Source organism: Neolamprologus brichardi, chromosome 12, assembly GCF_056152115.1.
Source record: "Neolamprologus brichardi isolate AB-2024 chromosome 12, ASM5615211v1, whole genome shotgun sequence".
In the NCBI taxonomy this organism is placed as follows: domain Eukaryota; kingdom Metazoa; phylum Chordata; class Actinopteri; order Cichliformes; family Cichlidae; genus Neolamprologus; species Neolamprologus brichardi.
The window spans coordinates 32,969,647-32,973,420 of record NC_142115.1 but is presented as its reverse complement, the minus strand read 5'-3'; positions in this window follow the sequence as shown (position 1 = coordinate 32,973,420).

The following is a 3,774-nucleotide window of genomic DNA, read 5'->3' as shown; positions in this document are numbered from 1 at the left end:
CAGCTGTGCTTCGACCACCTCATGAATATTGTAAGAATCCTTTCAAAATTAAGTTTTAATGACACTCAGGCCATCATTCATGCTTTCACGTCCTCTCATTTAGATTACTCTAATGGCTATAAATCAGAAAACATTCAATCGACTTAAGATCGTACAAAATGCTGCAGCAAGGCTTATTACAAGAGCCAAGACACCAGTTTTAATGCCTTTACACTGGCCGGTCATAATCGATTTTAAGATTTCACTTATGACTCTTAAAGCCTTTTAATAGTCTTGTCTCAGGATATATACTAGAACTGCTTCTCCTGTACCAACCAATTCACAGCCTCAGATCCTCAGGCAGAAACCTGTTAACTGGTCTCACATCACACTTAAGGACAAAAGATGATCGAGTCTGATTGTCTGATTTCCAATTTCCTCTTTTAGTCATTGTTTCTGTGAAGCACTTTGTAATGCAGGTTGTGAAATGTGCCACACAGATGGACCTTATTATTATATTATATAACACGAAGCAACGGAAAAACTAAGGCTAACAGCAACATTAGTCATATCTATAATGCAATATAAAAAACATGACAGCAGATCTCCTGCTCAGCACCTTTTGGGTTAACTGGGTCCTGTCTAGGCCACTTTCAGGCTTATGCAGAACTCTTTGTCACAAATCTGCACTTTTTGATATCAACAGTTTCACATTTGTTAAGGATTGAAGGACACTGAAAATCTGAAGACAGCTTGAGGCCAAGTTTGGCTGTTGGTGAGGCTACAAAGCGACATGATGCTCTGTTGTGTTCTCATTTAAGCTAAAATGCAAATGCTGAGTTTGATCTGCATGTAAATGACGCCTCGTGTCCGTCTGAAGGCCGCTGTGGAAGACGAATGGTGTTTATCAGCCAGTCTGGAATCAGCGCTTGGCGCCTTGCACAGGACGCCATCTAATTACCTTTTTTCTTAAAGGTTGTATTTATTAGAATCCATCATCGCTGTCGTTACATCAATTAATGCCGTTGATGGGCTGAGGAATTGTCACCCTCTGCCCTCGTCTTCCTCACCCTCACCCCCTCGCATTCCCTCCATCCTTCACAGGCAGAAGAACCTCCTCTCTTCTCTTTGGCATTAAAGGCCTGTCATCCCAGCATGCCACGGGGCCCCCGACCATAGCCCAGCGGTGTCAATTAAATTTGATTGACTGAGTAAAAGAAGCACACAAATAAGCCAAAACAACAGACACAAAAATCTATACATGACTCCTGCAGCCCCCCACCCTCTCCGGCCCTCCGCCCCGGCTGTCAAATCAAGCGCTTGTCTCGTCTGTTTTCGTGGCGTGTGCCGTGGACGTCCACCGCAAGACAACTGCTACTCTGTGTGTGTGCGTATGTGTGTGAAGGCGTCAGTGTTGGCCAAATGCACCGCCTGTCCCGCCCACCCCTTAACCCCCCCCCCCCACCCCCCTCTCACCCAAACACCCCCAGCCCCTCCCCTTCCATCCACACGGAGTGATCCAATTAGTGGTTCTGGAACCTCGTCCACACTGCACAGTGGAGGCCCCTGGGTATTGACTCAAACTGTTGTCCAATAAATGAGGTCTAATTTATCAGTTTAACTTCATCCCCCCACCCCACTCCAACCCCTCGAAGAAAAGGAGCGAAGAGAAAGAGTAGGGGGGGGAAAAAAGGAAAACAAATAGCTTTCATTTTTTGTTGCATGAACAGGCGAGGAGCGTTTGGGAAAAAAATCCCAATAAATCCTGCATTCCTCACATATCACGCCCTCTCATCTCTCCTTGTTGTTTTGCTAATTGTCAGCCGGTGAGCTCATGTTTCATATTCACTGCGATGATTGAGGGACGCTATTAGAGCAAACCCCATTAGGCTCCGTGGGGAAGCGGCTGACCCTGCGTGGGAACCATCAAAGACCAATTTGCTACCCAAACACCATAAATCCTGCCCTGTTAAGTGACTGTTTTTGATGCTGCTGAAGCGCGCAGAAATAAATATACGCTTTGTTATGTATTGTCCATTAAATTACCAGTGAGCACAATTCACACATGACATCCATCTTGGTCAGCCGTGGTCAAAAGTGGGGTCCTGGGACCTGCAGAGGACCTCTGATGGTGCTGGAGGACGGCTCAGTGACGGCTTCATTTATTGTTCGGGAAGAAGAAGAAGGCTGCAAAAGTTGGGAAGTTTTATTTGTCAGATTAACAGAGACCATCAAAATAAGGCTGAACAAAGTTTATTCTCCAGAATCTTAAAGTCAGGACTTCTCAGCAAAGCTCTGAAGTACAATCATGTCAATCGTGTCACAGAGTGTCCTCCCCTGCAGGACATACCCAAAGCATCTCAGAGTTCTACCCTGAGCCCCTTTCAAATGACCAAACTCTTCAGCCTATTTCTAAGGTTTGAGTCCAGGTTCCCCTAAATAGAATCAGAGTTCCAAAAAAGTTGGGATATAAAATGTAAAAACAGAATGCAATGATTTGCAAATCTCAAACAGGTATATTATTTTCAGAATAAAACATGGTAAACATATCAAATGCTTAAACAGAGAAAAAACAAACAGACTTGAGACAAAAAAATAAGTTCGATTTGATGGAAGTACCACATCACAAAACTCATGTTTACCAGTGCTTTCTGACTTCAACACTTTTAACAACAGTCAGTAAATGTCTGGAGCAAATATCCCTCTAAAACCTGTGTATACCTTTCAGCATTGCCTTTCAGATGTGCAAACAGCTAACTCTATAGGCACTAATGTGCCTCCATACCATCAGAGATACAGGCGTTTGAACTGAGAGTGTTGAGAACAAGCCAGATGGTCTTTCTCCTTTTTGTCTTGAGGATACGGCAACCGTGTTTTCCAAAAACAATTTCAGATTTCAATCCACCTGATCACAGAACAGTTTGCTGGTTGTTCTCACATTTTAAATGAGCTTTGGCCCAGAGTAGAAGCAGCGTTTTCACATTTTCACTGAAGGGCACAGCAAACTGTGTCCACAGACAATCATTTCTAGAAGCTTTCCTGAGCCCATGGAACGACTTCATGACAGAACCACGCTCATTTTTAATGCAGCGCCTCCAATATAGTTTTGGTCCCGTCCCTTGCACACGGTGAATTCCAGATTGGTGAAACTCTTCCTGTCTAAGACGCTCTTTTTATTCCCAATCACCTTACTAACCTGTTGCCAATTAACCTAAGTAGAAATAAAACGTTCCTTCAGCTGTTTTGTTTTAGCACCACTTACCTTTCCAGGCATTTGTTGCCCTATTTCAACTTTTTAAAGATGTGTTGCTGCCATCAAATCCAAAATGAGCTAATATTTTTCATGAAACAGTAAAATGTGTCAGTTTGAACATCTGATATGTTTTCTGTGTTCTTTTGTGAATAAAGTTTAGTTTACAAGATTTGCACATTATTACGCAGCACCCCAGCTATGTGGAACTGGGCTTCTACACTTATTAGAAAACTGAATCAGTGACATGAAAGACAGGAAGTGATTTTAGTTTTAAGTAGATCTACAGTTTAAGAGAAGCGACTAAAGGAACTGAAAAAGGTTTCTGGCATAAACGTATCCCTTTTCTTTAGTGATTTGATAAAACATGAAAAAGCCAGTTAATGACTGTTAAATGAAGCAGTAGGTTAATATCTACATAAGAGTTCAGGTATCACTATGATACAGGGAAGCTAATATTTATGAAATATTGCTCTGATAACGGGGATAAAGAAAGAGGAACATTATTCATCCCACCATTGTGAGCAATTAGACCCGACACCACC